At 45.1% G+C, this 16,975-nt stretch overlaps 1 protein-coding gene across 1 annotated transcript in view; it reads left to right on the top strand.

Moving 5' to 3' along the window:
- The window catches only part of LOC147692454 (uncharacterized), a 175,976-nt gene extending 174,570 nt beyond the window's left edge, over positions 1 to 1,406 (top strand). The window contains exon 14 of the mRNA XM_086938656.1: positions 1,220 to 1,406. The gene's annotated coding sequence lies outside the window, so the exon portion shown is untranslated. The remainder of the gene's footprint in view (positions 1 to 1,219) is intronic.
- Positions 1,407 to 16,975: the final 15,569 nt, after the last annotated feature.

Genomic DNA, 16,975 nt, shown 5'->3' with positions numbered 1-16,975 from the left:
GTCATCAGTGATGTCATCAGTGATGTCATTTGAGATGTCATCAGTGAAGCCATCAGTGATGTCACTGACCATGTCATGAATGATGTAATATGTGACATGATCAGCAGTGGATTGCGGGTGCGCGATATATAGTTAGTGCAACTAACTATATATGCGAATTTCAATGGTTTTGTGTGAGTAAAATAAGGTTTTGTAAATGCTAATTCCTAACTATATATGGTCTATAACCTATGGTTTTTTCAGTGAATATATATATATATATATATGCAAAAGCTTCTCTCTCCTTCGAAAAAGAAAAGGGGCACAGCATATATATATGTGATCAAGGGCAGACCTTGCCCGAAACGCGTCATGCCAAATTTAAGCTGCAAAATGGTTGAATAAACGCCTGCTGTGACACTCTGCAACTCATGTGGTGGTCCGTATTTTCTGTGGGTTCATCCTGGAAACAGAACTTAATCCATATATATATATATATATATATATATATATATATATATATATATATATATATATATATATATATATATATATATATTATGGTTTAGCAATGTTAAGAGGTAGTGAGGTAAATGTAGGCTTTTATATATATTATACCTGAGATTTGGATTGTAGCTCAAAGAAACTCGGCATGGAATGGTGTCTCATGCAGTGTCCAGAGAGCAATGTAGACTAGAAAATTTTAAAAATATCATGACACAGACTGCTAAAAGCACCAACGCAAAGTCTGGGGGAAGTTTACAGACACTTTTCTTGTTATTTGGATTGGTGTGCAAGCTCTTCATTGCTTACATACAATATCCAAGTTCAACTGTCCATGTCTTAGATTTGTGGCTTCATTTCTGTAAAGTGTTAAAAGCTCATATGTGTACCCAGTTTCCATGTTTGTAAGCAAAACTCCGGCATGACTGGCAAGATAATTCTGTTTGATAGGTTGTTGATTCAACCAATTAATTATTAGCATAAATGATACTGACGTGATTTAAAGAAGCAAAAGTTGATCTGAAAGCACTCAAACCTCTGATCTAATAAAAAAAAAAACATTTTATTTGGGGGCATGTTTCAAATTAGTTTTAGGCATGTAATAAAACATATTATCTTGGTTTTACAATGCGTTTTCCATGTTTCATCTCTATAATTACGTATATGAATCAATCAACCTGTGTTTATGCTATACCAACCAAACAGATATTTATGTTACTTGTTCTAAATTCTGCAGGTTTTCAAATTTGGCACAGCAGATGGTGTGGTAACAACTGCCTTGAGTTCCAATAATGAATTCAGAGGAAGAAAGATAATTTCCAAATCAACTCATTTTCCATTTAGAAAGAGTTTTTGTTATAAATGATTCATTTGTCCTTTTGTGCAGTATTTGTTCACAAAATAAACTTTATTTATCTTATTTGAACATTGTCTTGGCATCAATTATTTAAAAAGTCTCTGAAACTATACTCTTCCTGGAGGTTTGTAAAGCAATTTTATAACATATAAATCATCTCACTTTTGATTCCCCTTTTTGTCTAAAGGTAGATTAATGAAAATATAGCACATAATGCATGACACACCTCTTTTTTTAGATAAGAAATTGTGTCATTCTGGGAAAGCCTAAAACCTCAATGGAGGTATCTCTGTGAAATTTGACTAAAAGGTGTCATCAACCCCAGGGTGATAAGGTTTTTTTTTCATTTTGCAGTAAGCGCAAGTTGATTACATTGCTAATATGTAAACCTTTGTAATCTGCTTCCACCTGTCACAGATGAAAAACAGGAAGGAAGGCAGACAGTAATCCTGAGATGAAGTGCAAATTGCAGATACATTTTGATTTGATTTGGACTCTGTGGGCCATGTTTACCAGGGAGAACCACACAAAATTCGACCATACAGAAAATCTGCAAAATCTACATGCTTCTCTGGTTCACCTGCAGAGCAGACATAGCCTGAATATGCTTTGGAAGTGGATTGAAAAAGTTTGTATTCTGTTTATATTTTTTGCCCATTATTATTTTTAATCACCTCTGTGGACTAATTAGAGTAAGGGTGGGATTTATGCAAATTTCCCATGGATTCGATTGCTATGTATGAGTGAAATAGAATGGGAATTTGTGATTTCAGGCAAACATTTAAAAGAGTACAACATGCATACTTCAAAATTAATCACAGTATTTTAATCCATACTTTTTCATTGCTTAGAATAACAGATTAACAAAAACATACCAATCCCCTGTGACTCTAGTCTCTACAGATTTGCGCTGTGTGAATTTTTACATTAACTCAGTATCATCATCAACAATTCATGTGGAACTGCCTGGCAAAAATTAAACCAAAACAAATAAAAAAGTGTTTCTCCCTCTAAGTAATAGTGGCATTGTATGAATGTGCCACTATATGAATGGGTATGTAGTGAATTTTAATATTCAGGTTTATGACTTCTATGATACACAAGGATTGCAACTACTGCATCTATTTCCTAATTGTCTTGCCTATTGCCTTGTCTAGAGGTCCGGGAAAAGGTTTAAAATAATACTATATAGCAGAAGTGAGGTTACGTCTCTGCATTACCTCCAGAGACAGGTATTTGCAGAACTACCTGTAAAATTACCTGCAGTATCAATGTTACTGCTGGTCTCTGTATATGTTTTTTGATTTTTTGTTTCAATAAGCCATTGGTGGGCCAAGGCTATTAATAGTATATCTATGAAACAATAACATATGCAACCCTTGGCTTGCCCATTGGTACACCAAAAACTCCACTTACGACCCTTGTTTACAGAAATCATGAAGGCAGCGGCTGGGACATTAACAGGCATATGCATCAAAGAAAATACCGGGAGCAAACGGGCAGAATCTCAGAATCTGGCCGTTTGCTCCCGGTATTTCAGCATTTGGGATGCATCATCCCAAATGCTGAAATCGCAATTTAAGGAATCTCTAAATAGCGATTCCTTAAATTGCTCCTGCATTTAAGGAATCCCAAAATGAGATTCCTTAAATGCAATGCATGAAACCCAAAAAAATAGCGATTTCGCTAATAGGGGGAGCAAATTACCATGAAGTTGAACTTCGTGGTAATTTGCTAAAACTTTGAAAAATGCACTTTTGTGCATTTTTCAAAGTTACATGTTGCTCACACACATGCCCTTAGGGCATGTGTGTGTGTAACATTCGTGCACAGGTCCATTTCAGGGGTGCAACAGGGTGTCCTTTGGACACCCTGGCACCCTTGAAATAGCGGAACCTTACCGATTCGGTAATAGCTAATCGCTAATAAGGAATGGCTTCCCCATTCATTCCTATGGGCCTTTAGGCCCATAGGAATGAATGGGGAAGCCATTCCTTATTAGCGATTAGCTATTACCGAATCGGTAATAAGGAATCTTAAGGAATCGCTAATAACATTGAGATTCCTACATGCATCCCGTTTTGCGAGTCTTTAATAGCGATTCCTTAAAATTCGCTATTAAGGACTCGCAAAACATTACTTTGATGCATCTGCCAGTAAGTTAATAGGGTTCTGAGAGACCTGTTTTTAGCCTGCTGTTTTCACTTTGTGTCCTTAGTGTAGTGCCTGAGCAGAAAATAGGAGGATGTTAACGGCCAAGTGTGGAAGAAGGCGTAAATCATGTGCTGTTATTTGTGATGTTGAGTGTGGTGTCCTACCTGCTACCCCTTTTAGTGAACAGATATCCATGTTTAGCTCGTTGGAAAATTTACAATTTGGATAATTGTTTATTATGAATCTTCTTCTCAGTTCTAAACATTAGAAATTCTTTCATGCAGTAAGAGTAAACCCACAGCATATGTAGGGGCATATTCTCAAGGACTTATCGCCAAGTTAGCAGCAATTTATTGCAGCCAAAGTCACAATAAATGTATTGTCCCATTCTCAAGCTGGTGCTAACATCTGATATCACCAATTTCCCTGCGATAGCAGCCGCAAAAAACATCGCCACAGATGACACTGGCAACTATCGCTAATAAGATGCAGAGTAGGCGTTCCCATGCAAAAAGCAGTGACAGCACCACTTCACAACATTTTCAACGACCAGCCAGATTGGCGATAAGATCACAAAACAGGCGATAAGGCACATTAGCAGCAGGAATTTAACAACCTGCTCTTACCTGGTGTAAAGTCAGACAAGAACCTGCACTATAACAAGCATTTGCAATGCAATAGGTCTTGCAGTTGTTAGAGTTTGAGCCATTGCCATTGTAAATGGCAATGCCTTTTATTTATGTATTGGTTTATAAAACGTAAATAAAAGGCATTGCCAATTACAATGCCAATGGCTCAAACTCTAACAACTGCAAGACCTATTGCATTGCAAATGCTTGTTTTATAGTGTTTTGTGGTCCGCTAGCCGCCTAGCAAAACACATGTGTGCGTTCAAGGCGCGCTGTCCCCATCTTGTCTCTGCTGTGGCAGACAAAAAGGTGCCAGGAGCGTCCGTTTTACTGTGCGACGATTCTGTCTATTTTCCCTCTTTGGTTGTAAACTTTATTTACAGCCTGCGAAAATAGAGTGCATCTGAAGTGATCACCTTTGGGCACCAGTGCACATTTGCCATTAAATTAGCCACACTAGACACAAGTCCGGGCGCACGTCCTCTGAGCATCTTACAAATCCTGTCCGTGCGGGTTTGGTGGTGGCTTGCCGTGGACTGTGGACCTGAGATAAAGGCTGCTTTCTATCCTGATCTACTCACAGGAGCGCAGCTTCACAGGGGTGTTACACCCTCGTAAAAACGTCTTGTGTGGTAAATAGCTGTGTACAAGTGCTTTCATTCTGGTTCTGTGAAGTCTGTCGGATAACACCTGGATTTTGACATGCCCACACAAACAAAAACACAGTCTCGTCTGTGTTTGAGGTCTTCACAAATGTTTATTGGTTGGCAAAATATTGTGTTTTAAGTGCCCATAAGACTCTACACTCCTGCCCTTAAGCCCCACTCATGTCCTGCTTCTCATTCATTGTATATTTTAAAGATATGCCCGCGTCATCTCTGCCCCTCGAGCTCCTGTGCACATTCCATCTCTCGGGCCTGCCCCGTCATAACTTTTAAGTTCCAGCAAAGCTGCTCCCTGGAAAGATGGGATAAATTACCTGGCTTGTACCAGCGAGTATAGTATCAGTCCACAAGTGACGACACATTGGTCGGCGGTAGCTCACGTTCTGAAAGCACGTCCATGGTGACTGCTAAGTGCTAATCGCCAGAGTGCGAGAGACCCTCCTGATTATTGTACAGCCGATTTTGCATTTTTGAATAGTGTGCGCATGAGTCTTTCTTTCTGGATTTAGACCAGTTAAGATATTTTCAATAAAGTTTAAAAAAAAAAAAGTCTGAAGTTAAGTTTTTGTTTTGTCTTTATGCGGAACTAAACGTCCGTACCCAATCGGAACTAATCGTTCCGAAAGCACGTCATTTATTGTATTGTGTGTACGTTCTGCAAGTAGGTTACAGTATATGTCCTAACAGGTACCTGCCCAAGGTTTACTATAATTTTCCTTAAAGGGTATCAGCCCCAAGGTTTGAAGGCCAGTACGAGAGAGCGTATTTCGGCACTGCGTGCTAGATTTTTCACTTTTTTATAGGTTTACATTGTTAAACCTATAAATAAGTTCCTCATGCTGCAGTTGCTGTGTTTACTCGACAGGTTCCTAACGATGAGAACCTGGGAACCCACATTTTCCAGACGGATGGCTCTTTGTGTTCAACAGGAAGCCAGGCAATCTGTGTTGGGATGGGGGCGTGGTCGCAAAAATACAGGAAGCTGACGGGAGCGCTCCTGTGCCCGTCAGAAGATTTGCGTGTGGAGAGCCCCGCCTGTTGGCGACCGCTGGCTGCCGAGGGAGAGAGGGACACGCAAAAACAACCCGGTGAGTGGGGGGGGGAATGTGTGTGCGCGTGTGTATGCGTGTGTAAAAAGAGCCCGATGACTGGGGGGAGAGATGGGATGTGTGCGCGAATGTCTGTGTGCGTGCGTGCGCGTGTGTCTCTGTGTGCTGTACGAGCTAGGGGAGACAGGAGATGGTGAACGCGCGCGCGACCTGATCCGATTACGGCAGGTTGCGCATTCACATCTCTTGTCTCCCGTACCACGCTGAAAGCAGAAACGATTGCAATAGGGTCTCGCAGCGACGATCGCTTTGCGATCGGTTCGGAGGTGCGAGACCTAAAAAAATATTATCATGAGTGATGCCTGCCCCAAGGCCCTGACTCTCCAAGAGATAGGTGAAGCCGCCAAGAATGACAGAAGCCTGACACAAGCAAAAGAAGCCCTAGCCAACAGGTAATGGCAAAGCTGCCTAGATGGGATTCGGACCCTGACACCGGACTAGCGAGTTTCCCAGCAGTATCTGTTGAGAACCAGGAGTGAACTCATTGAAAGGCAAAATGGCCTGCTGCTGTGTGGGCAGCCGACTGTGATACCAAAGTGCCTATGGGTCTGTGTGGTTGACCTGGCGCACCAAGAAACAGCGAAAACGAAGTCCCGCTTGGTAGGTAAGGTGGTGGGTCCCAGGCATGGATGCGAAGGTTAATAACAAGGTACGCAACTAACACTCGTGTACCATCAAGGCTCCGGTTCTGAGAGAGAAACCCAGCCACCAGTCCTAGTCGAAAGTCAATATTGGCTTTGGGAACTTTCTGGATGGACGGATCATGGTAGTGATAGTGGACTCGCACACAAAGTTCCCAGTGGTAGAGGTGGTGTCGTCCACAGCATTTTCCCAAGTCAAGCTAGTCCTGAAGAAAATATTTACAATGACGGGCCTTCCTGACAAAGTGAAGTCGGACAACAGGCCACCATTACAGGGACATGACATTATAGAATAATTAGTAGAATAATACATTACAAACATGTCCATCGCCTGTACTACACACCAGCGCGTATGTTCCGACTAAAACTTTGGAAGAATGACCATTGTAATCGCTGCAGCAGCAAAGGGGCCGACTGCAAACACGTGGCTTGGGATTGTCACCCCATACAGATCTTCTGGGCGGAGGTTCTGGGTGCTCTAGATCTTATGACGGGCCTGCACATTACTATGGATCCCCTCACAGCATTATTGGGATACACTCAACCCCTCACTGCTAAAATGCGTAAATACATTTCCCTTGCGCTCCTTCTTGCAAAGAGGAGAGTTGCCTGTAGATGGGGCAGAGGACGGGCGTCGAAGTTCAAGGACTGGCTCCCAGACCTTGTCTACTGCCAAGAACAATTGCAAACATATGCTGAACTTCAGCCCCCCTCATCACGGCCGAAAGACATTTGGGGTCCCCTCCAAACCTATTTACTAGAGCACGCTACTGACACACACGCAGAGGCACCATAATGAATGACTACCACCCTCGCCAATATGCCTCGCTCATTGGAGAACATAGGACACCTTGTCAAGCTACTCCATGTTCACTTGACTGGACTGCACCAGCACTTTGAATACACACAATTTACTCGCATTACGTTTGTGGTCATGGCCGTTTTACATTACATCATTGTCGTTGTTTGTTAATGTGACACTGCAATGATATTACTGCCCTTACAACCTGATATTCAAACTGACGCGGCCGGCCTGGAAGGTTGTAGGCGGCCTGCTGTGTACTCCCCTACCCCATCACTAGATCAGTTAAACGTTTGATGCATCGCAATGCTGGCCCTACTGCGGATGTAGGCAGTATGTTGACTACCACCCTCGCCAATATGCCTCGCTCATTTTAGAACATAGGACACCTTGTCAAGCTACTCCATGTTCACTTGACTGGACTGCACCAGCACTTTGAATACACACAATTTACTTGCAATACGTTAGTGGTTATGACGTGTAGGCGGCCTGCTGTGTACTCCCCTACCCCATCACTAGATCAGTTAAAAGTTTGATGCATCGCAATGCTGGCCCTACTGCGGATGTAGGCAGTATGCTGTGTTTCCTATCCTTTTTTCACTAATAAAGGTTTTTTCAACAAAAAAAAAAACTTGAACAAAGAAAAAATAATTAAAAGAATAATTAGAAACTCTGGTCATTCGCCACTGGAAAATCACCATGCAGTGGCCTCAGGCGAACGGGGAGGCAGAGAGATTCATGAGAACACTCAACCAGGCTCTGAAGATTGGGCTGGAACTTGGCGAGGATGCTGAATGCTGCCTGCACAAGTTCCTACCTGCGTACCATCAAATCCCTCACAGCACAATGAACTGGGATCCAGAAAATCTACTGTTTAGGAAGCAGACACGGGATAGCATCCTGGCTGACACTGAGTGGCGACAGGCAGACATGGATGTTGAAGCTACACAATCCCGGAGAAAAGCCACCAATGAGAAGGCCAGCCAGTGTCGCCGGGCAAACCCACTCTACAAATCGGAGCATTGGTTCTCATGAAGGACAGACATCCTGGGTAAAGTTTTGAACCCCTTACGAGACTGAAGCATGGGAAGTGATTAAGCTCAACAGAACCATGGTCACAGTGCAAGGAGGTGATCACCAGAAACATCTCATGGTTAAAACAGGTGGCAACCTCCATAGACCGCTCAGAGAATGTTATGTTATGTTATTTGTTATGTTATTTGGGTTCTTCTATAGCGCAACGGCTACTCCAGTAGGAGTGTCCCGGCGCTTTAGCGAAGAGGTCCTTGAGAAGAGGAAACATAACTGCAGAATAAAAGGAACAGCGAAGTTAACTGGTAAACAGCCAGGTTTTTAATGCCTTTCTGAACGACATCAGACTAGGGGCCTGTCTGAGAGAAATCGGAAGCTCATTCCAGGCACGCGGGGCCAGGTAATGAAAAGAGCGCCCCCCTTGTCTGGTTCGCTTGATGGACGGAACAACCATTTTAGACAAGGGGGCAGATCGCAAAGTTCTGCTCGGCTTGTAAAGAGCAAGGCGTTTCCTAATGTACCTAGGGCCTGAGTCATGAAGGGCCTTGTAGGTCAGCGTCAGGCTTTTAAAGAGAGCCCTCTTGGCTATAGGAAGCCAGTGCAATTCCTTCAACAAGTCTGAAGCACTAGCTCGTCTAGGGAGTCCATAAATAGCCCTGGCAGCTGAATTTTGGACTACTTGAAGTCTCCTCACGAGATATTTAGGGAGTCCTAGATAGAGGGCATTTGCATAGTCCAAACGCGACCCGACAAGTGCTTGGACAATGACCCTTCGATGGTTCATAGAAATCAAGGGGAGGAATTTCCTGAGCATCCGCAGGATCCCGAAACATTTCCCCGAAAGACAGGATATTTGAGGCCCAAAGGTTAAACTCATTGTCCACAATAATACCTAGAATTTTAGCCTTGGTACTTGCATTGACCGGTGGAAACAGGTCTTGTGGCCACCAACTGAAGAGAATGCTGAAGCCGAGGAAGAGTATCACCTGACCTCCACCTCCCAGCAGAGGTGTAAAACTCAACGAGCATCTGAAAGGGCAAGCACTAGAAATCCCCCCACGTTCCCCTCACATGGACATGTGCAACTAAGAAGGTCATGAGACTGATAACATCTCCCGGAGCCTGAAGTATGGTCTTCAGCCACACCTGGTCCCCAGTCAGACACTGAAAGACTTTATGAGTCCGGCTTAAGTGTCCAGATTTTCTTTCATGCAAGACCATTTGAAAAGATGGGAGAGATGTAGAGTGCCCCTTGCCTCTACATTACATAGTATCAATTTCCTCACGCAGAGGGTCAGTCTCGGTCCGAGATGATAAATAAATGGGCAGATCGTTGCTCTGGGCCATTGCCAATAGTATAACCACAATGTGTGCGTGTATTCTGTTGGGGGTCCTGTGTGGTGAGGCCAAACCACATGGCCAACACCTACCTGACCTGCTACAGATGGAATCCGGCACTGGTCGGCTAAACATACATAAACAAACACTAAGCGCCTGGACCGGCATCAAGTGAACTTGGTGCCTATTGTTTTCTTGGCACCGGTTGCAAATCTTTAGTCCCAACAATATCTCCAAAAAGGTAAATTTCATTAAGGGCTGATTACAAAATCTTTAACGGGACCAGATTGACACCAAGTGGAATGAACAGGCTGCTGCTTGCATGACATTAAGTCAGGCAACTCCCTGCTGCGCTCAGATCACCCATGCCCAAGGCCGGCCCTAAATATAAGATTAGTGTGTTAAATAGACCGGAACCCATAGTTACTGAGTCGCAGCACTTCTGATTCGATTACTCAACTCCTCTCTCACCATAAACCGACAGTTCAACACCATATCCTCCACATGCTTCAACACCCTCGGCATACTCCACAAGACCTTCAAATGGTTGAAAGCTAAGGGGGTGAATGGGGTAATCAGGCGCACAAGGCTATGTGCCCCTAAGTTTATAAATCCAATCGTACATAGTGCTCTAAGGGTAAGGATGTAAACCCAGCATCCTCAAAACATTCAAACGTTAAGCTGTGCCCTGAGCACATACACAAATAGTGTCCCAAAAGAAGTAAAGTAATAGTCGTCAGATTGTTGTCCACTTTTCATCAAGTCTTCACTTTATTCTGGGATATAAATCGGCCTCACATCTGCCGATATCATACTTATATTCAGTCTTATATTAACAAGTAAGCATATTTGTTCTTGTGTCACCTCCCGAGTATGTCAAGTAATCAAAAAGAGACTAGCTAGGAATGGGGTAAAGCATGATATTTATATTATAACCATCATGGTGACTCAGTATTGTTTTGTCAATTGGTGGTGGCACCTGCTGGGTGTCTTTAGAAAGCCCTCACCCACCAACCTAGTTGGTGGCATGCTTCATCATCGGGCCCACCCAGTGACACCTAGCGTGTCCCGGGTGTGCTGCGACGCCTGATTACAGCGGAGCAGGTATGTCACTGTGTGTGCGGTGAAGCGTGATAAGTTCGTGAGTTTAAAACGGCTTGGCGGGGGTCCCAGTACCAAGGGGTAAGAACACTTTATTAAATGGGCCTCCGTCAGCGGTTAAAAATAAGGCTGTGGGACGTTAGAGGCGAGTTTCGACCTCCTACATCCTTAATGTGTCAACATGTTTCAGCCAGTGCCTTATCAATATTCTGGCTTTCTTCAGGACAGATAAAAGGTGTGTGTAATTAAAAACTAGGGGATGTGTAGTGCAGGCTATGTGTCTACACGCCCTAAAGTGTATCTAACTGTGAGAGGGGGAATTCCCTTCTCAAGATCACCTGTACATATAACATAAAATGACAAAGACAAAACATACATGGGAGAAAAGAGTCACTAGGAGATATTTATCATAAGTTATGACAGCCGGCTAAATAGCGAATGGGTGCAGGCTATAAGCGGCTCAAGTGTAATGGTACTGGTGGTACCATTATGGTGAAAGATCGCACTAGAACTTCGTAAGTGAAGTGGTTAAAAGAACGGTATTTGTACAACAGTGGTAAAAAGGTGAAAAACAGGAATGAGGCGTAAGGTCTATATCTTACGCTAGTTTTTGGTTGGTTTGGCTTCAAGGTTATTGAAGTGGCAAGGGGTTGGCCCTATGTGGGAGACAAAGGTAGGAACACTGGGGTTAGGAGACCTGTTGGGAAAAAGGTAGCGCTTACCCATAGTAGAGGTGGTAGTTCAGCATACTCACAGGATTTCTGGCCAGCACCAGCGTTGGACCTGTTGTGCCTCCTTCGCAGAACCGGTAAGAAATGACTGGTATTGCCGGTTTATATACTGATACTGATTGGATAAGTCAGGGCACCTGGAGAGGGAAGAAATGGTGGAAAGACTCGCAATCTCGAGTCATAATCGCGCTCAGGTGTGTGCCGGTTGCTTCGCGCTAGTGCGCGATGTAGTCGGCAATCTCTGCACATGCGCGGTGCGTTTGGGTGATAGAGCGCATGCGCGGCGGAATAGTATTGCCGCGCATGCGTCTGGAGAGAGCGTTGGTCCTGACGCGTGGCGCTGGTGACTAGCGCATGCGCATGGCATTACACGTGCTTAGAGCTCCTGGTATTGTGCGCATGCTAGCTCTGGGCATGCGTGGGATAATTATGCTGGAGGTGCTCAGAAGTGACACATCTCTGGTAGGCTGACCAGGTGTGGACGTGTGAATTAAAACGGGGGTATCAAGAGACTAATTACATCAAGGGGGTGTATTTGGGTGGAAAAATGGGCGCAAAACTACCCAATATTCAGGAATAAAAGGCTCAGGGGGTACTCAGTTAACAGGCAACTGTGAGTTCACAAGTTGGTCAAGGAATTCCAGGGGATGGCATTGTTCAGACCATCTGTAACTGTTGACAGACGGTATATCCATCTTTGCTCTTTATTGAGCAGTTTTTTGTCATTGTTAATGGGGCTTTCAGGGATTTGCTCAATGACTGTCCAAGTAAAGTCATTGGGTGTGTGGCAGTGGGTGATGAAATGATTGGTCAATTTGCTGATGTTTTTCTTACATCGCATCGTGCTGCGATGTTCAGTTATCCTGGTTCTGACTTTGCGTGTGGTCATCCCCACATATCTGAGGCCACACGTGCACGTGAGTAAGTAAATCACATTCCGTGAGTTACAATTGGTGTGGCTCCTTTGGGACCAGATTTTATTGGGTTCCAGGGTCAGAGTTTTTGTGTGGGATGTGAGGTGGCACACACTGCAGTCGTTGCAGGGGTAATGTCCTGTTACTTTGGGCATGCCCCATGCATTGAGTATAGTATTCTCCGCTGGTTTTGGTGGTGGTTTAGGTCGGGTGGTAACTAGTTGGTCTCGCAGGTTGTGGCACCTTTTGTAAGCAAACCTTGGTAGTTCCCAATTCCTCTGTCCTGAATTGATGATTCTCCAGTGTTTTTTGATGATTTTTGCAACCTCATTGGAGGCAGTATTGTAAGTGGTGACACACGTTGTTGGTTGTTCCTCATCTTCTTTAATGATGTCTTCAAGTAGAGCTTCACGGTTTTGGTTTCTGGCCCTCTTCTGGGTTTTCTTGATGATGGCCTTTGGGTAACCGCGGTATTCTAGTTTGGTGGCTAGATCCGCTGATTGTGATTTATAATCATTCACATTCGAGCAGTTTCTTCTGATCCGAAGGAACTGACCAAAGGGTAAGTTTTCTTTGAGAGGCCGAGGGTGGAAGCTGGTGTAGTGAAGCAATGAGTTCCTCGCAGTAGGTTTGTAGTAAGTGGTGGTTACTAGGGTTCCATCCTTGGCTGTTATTTCCAGGTCTAGGAAAGGGAGTTGATGGTTGCTGGCTGTGCTGGTGAAATTCAGGTATGGGTCTCTGCTGTTGAGCCAATTTAAGAAGTTATCCAGCTCATGTTGTGAGCCTTGCCAGATTACCAGTATATCATCAATATACCTATGCCATTTCAGTATCTGATGTCTGAACGGATTGGATTCCACAGCGATGTTGGTGCTTTCGAAGTGGTGTACATATAGTCCAGCCACACTTGGCGCGAAAACACTGCCCATGGAAGTTCCATTCGTTTGCAGGTAGAAGGTGCCATCATACTCGAAATAGTTTTCTTTGAGGGCGAGGGCTGCACATGCCAGTACGAAGCTCCTCGGTGTGTGGTAAGGCCAGGGGGATTCTTCCAGGATGTCATGCAGCACCTGCAGGGTGGCATCTTGTGGGAGACTGGTGTACAGGCTTTCCACATCAAGTCCTACCAGTAATTGGGTGTCGGGATCAAAGTTGATGTTGTTGATTACTTGTAACAGATGTTTGGTATCTTTAATATAGGTGGGGGTTTTCTGTACCAGAGGATTCAGAAAGAAGTCACAGGATCTAGAGAGTGGCTCTAGTACGGAGTTGATACCCGATGCAATTGGTCTGCCGGGGGGTGGGATCACCCCTTTGTGTACTTTGGGTACTGTATAGAAGTATGGCGTTCTGGTATGCTCAGGGCAAAGGTATTCGGCCTCCTGCTTAGAGATGTGTTCCTCTTCCGCTGCCCTTTTGACAAGGGTGTGTACAGTCATACGCAGCCGTTCTGTTGGGTCATGCTCAAGTCTGCGGTAATTCCTGTTGTCGCTGAGTAGTCTGCGACATTCTGTATCGTAGTCTGTTTTGTCCAGAAGTACGATGCCTCCCCCTTTGTCTGCTGGTTTGATTATTAGTGTGGGGTTGTTTTGGAGGCGTTGTATGGTTTGTCTGTCCTCCCATGACAGGTTGTTGTAATGGTTGGTTGGGTTGAGATTCTCAATGTCATGGTATACTGCCTGTTCAAATGTGGTGATCTCTGCAGGGATGGTGGAGGGTGGAGGGACGAAGGTAGACTTGACTCTGAGGCCTGTGGTGTTAGGATTGTCGTCAGTTTGTGTAGGTTCGGGGGTTGACTTCTCAAAGAAAGATTTTAATTTCAGTTTTCTGAAGAATTGTGCTAATTCAGCATGTAATTTGAATTTGTCAAGTCTGGTAGTTGGCACGAATGACAATCCCCTTTCCAGGACTGACTGTTCCTTTGTGGATAATGGGGTGCTGGATAGGTTGAATACCAGTGACGGTTGGGTGGTAGGGTTAGCTACTTGCTCGGTCCTGGTGTTGCCTCTTTTGTCTTCTGGCGTGTGTTGGAACTCACAGGGTTTTCTTCTTCTGCCCAGTGTACCTGTGCGTTGTTGTGCTGGGTTGGTCTTCTGCGACCCCGTGTCCTGTGGCCCCGTCCTAAAAAAGGAAAATTGGGGCCCTGGTTGCCTGCAAAGAGCAGCATAGGGCCTGGGGGGTACATGTTGGGGAAACCAAAGTAGGGATTCTGCATGTGGCCTAAGTTTGGTGGGAAACCATAGAATTGGAAAGAGACCTCCCGAGTATGGCCAGGCTTCATCATTCCAGTCTTTCCCACGCACTCATCACAAACAGACTGGATACGGACACGCCCTTTATGCCGGACTCAACAAAATCTCTCCTTCCCAAACTTCATACTGTCCAGAACACAGGAGTAAGACTCATCCTCACCATCCAACAACACAACCACATCACCCAGCACCTCCACTCGCTCCCCGGCAAAAAAAGAGTGACCTTCAAGCTGCTCACTCACGCCTACAAAGCCCTTCACAACACTAGACTCCAGTACCTCAACGAAAGAATCTCCTCCACGCCCCCAAGACACCTCAGGTCCGCTGATCTAATCCCTGTTTGAAATCCCCTGCGTACACAAAGCCAGACGGGAGGCAGATCCTTCTTCTACATCGCAGCCCAAACCTGGAACGAACTCCCCCTCAGCATCAGACGAAGCCCTACTCTGCAAATCTTCAGAAAAGACCTCAAGTCCTGGCGCTTCGGATGACCTCGGAGGAGCCCGAAACCCCCCGCGCCCCATCACTTTGAGACCCTCACGGGTAAGTAGTGTGCTCTACAAACCCCTGATTGATTCTCACCTCCACCTCACTCCCTAGTAACATCTTCTACTTGGTCAAAAAGAGGACTGGTGCAGGTGCCACCCTCATGCTAATACCTAACATTGCAGGACAGGTGCTGATCCGCTGCTGATGGACTACCAATGAAAAGAATGTGTACTACTGACAACGAGGGTTACCATGTGTGCGTGCAACCAAAGAGAAACCGAACTGAATCCTGGCTTGTACAGTGAGGAATAGTTACTTGCTTATTGATATTGCTAGGAGGTCGCAGCCTACGGCTGAGAAAACACTGCGACTAATAAAGTCATATTAAAACTGCATTACAAACAGTATGTGTGTCATTCAAACTGTCTCCATTTTTCTGTACGGAGTCACTCATAAGTACACTAAGCACATGAAAATGTCACACATAAACTATCTGAAAACTTGGCAGCTATACTAGGAGTTGACAACCTCCCCAGAAAAGTCAAGGATTTCTGCTGCGTGCAATTTCCGCATTACAAACTCAATATGGACCAGGACTGCATGTTTGAGGCGCCTTCTGTTCAGCTTGTACCTGAGGTCGCACTGTTCTGGTAAAGTCTAGAAGAGGCCAGGCGCTGCAGCACCGGAACATGGGCCGACACTCGCTGCCACCTTCCTTAGTCTCCAAATGTTTCTTTGAAGCGGCGGTCTGAGAAACAAACCCACGTGACAGGGGAGAATGGGCGGGGACCATCTTATCACGTGAGGGGGAGAATCAGAAGGAACCTCATTGTTGTGAGCCACGGTGGTTGAGAAAGGGGAGGGGAAAGAAAGTGACAGAGATGACATATGAAGAGGCGGTGTCAATACGTCAATCGTAATGACATAATGACAACGTGGATAATAGGCTTGGGCTGAGAAATACAAATTTATCTTGTAGCATCCATGTTGGAATGGGAAGGGTGTCCCATTCTTACGTAGCGGTTGTTTAGTCGGTTTGCAAAATGTAGAAAACCGCACTATTAATTTCCGTAAAATAGGTTAAGGTAAACTTTTAATGTGTGTATTGTATAAATTATCGTATACCGTTTTTTTCAAAGACACAATCTGCTGTACATGAAAAGCCAGGTCTCTAAAGTTCCGTTTTGGCAGCCTGACAGCGCTAAATGGTAAGAGCACCAGGCCACCTCTCTCGTTCTATCAGTAGAACTACACGAGTTGACACGCAGCTGCCTGAAAGCCAGCCAAGGCGTGTTGAGGCACCCAGAGATGACGTCACAAGCCCTGCCTCTGCTTGGGCATCTGCAGGCTGCATCTGTAGAAAGCTGTCTGTTTCTACGTCATCTGCCTGCGACACCGTGTGTACTTGGACACCGGTTCTTTCTGAGGCTCTGAGAGTGTTTGAAAGGGGCAGAGGAAGCCGCTACTACCATGAGCCGCAGCTACAATGACGAGCTCCAGTATCTGGACAAGATACACTAGAACTGCTGGAGGATCAACAAGCCATGAGCGTGCACATTCCCAAACTTCCCGTTTCGGGATGTGCGCGCTCACGGCTGTCGTGGGGCGGGACTTCCGTCTTTGCGAGAAGCCCGTGCCCACGGAGTGGATGGCCCAGAGGAGCGGTGGCAGCAGAAGTCAGGAGTGGCGGCTGAGGCCGCTGATGCGGTAAGTGGGGCTTGGGGGGCTTGGCACGTGTGTGTGTGTGTGTGTCTGCGTGCGCACATGTGTGTGTGTGTG

Source organism: Lissotriton vulgaris, chromosome 9 (genome assembly GCF_964263255.1).
Source record: "Lissotriton vulgaris chromosome 9, aLisVul1.2, whole genome shotgun sequence".
In the NCBI taxonomy this organism is placed as follows: Eukaryota; Metazoa; Chordata; class Amphibia; order Caudata; family Salamandridae; genus Lissotriton; species Lissotriton vulgaris.
Note: the sequence above shows the minus strand (reverse complement) of the source record. Positions and strands in the feature narration are given on the sequence as shown.